Raw genomic sequence first — 403 nt, 5'->3', positions numbered from 1 at the left:
GAAGGGGACGTTAGTGTAGAAGTATAAGGGTCAATGTAGTATTTTGATACAGGAAGTGTTGTATTGATAAGAGACGGCAGATCGAAGCACAGCACAACACTGATGCTAATGATGTATGAATACGAACCATCGACCTGTATTTAGTACGGTATTAACAATATTTGAAATACGTTTTCCAGTTTGAAGGGTACACTGGGCGTGAGAAAATGATTACATAGTATAATACCATAAAGTACAGATATGGACTGTAACTTGGGGTACAGGGACATCGACACCTAAATAATACATTTTCATGAATAGAGGATGACCGGTGGAACTTCTCGGCTCATAGATTTTGCATTGGTGTGGTATTTGTAAGATATTCCGGTTATGATTGGGGACAGTCCTAGGCCTTGATACAAAT

The 403-nt window shown here is 39.0% G+C and overlaps 1 protein-coding gene across 1 annotated transcript in view; it reads right to left on the bottom strand.

Annotated features, from left to right (window-relative positions):
• Positions 1-403, bottom strand: part of LOC119592397 (alpha-mannosidase 2C1-like) — a gene marked incomplete in the record, with an annotated part of 33,450 nt that overhangs the window by 8,303 nt on the left and 24,744 nt on the right.

Source organism: Penaeus monodon, chromosome 30 (genome assembly GCF_015228065.2).
Source record: "Penaeus monodon isolate SGIC_2016 chromosome 30, NSTDA_Pmon_1, whole genome shotgun sequence".
NCBI classification, from domain to species: domain Eukaryota; kingdom Metazoa; phylum Arthropoda; class Malacostraca; order Decapoda; family Penaeidae; genus Penaeus; species Penaeus monodon.
This window is presented reverse-complemented; position numbering and strand designations above follow the sequence as displayed.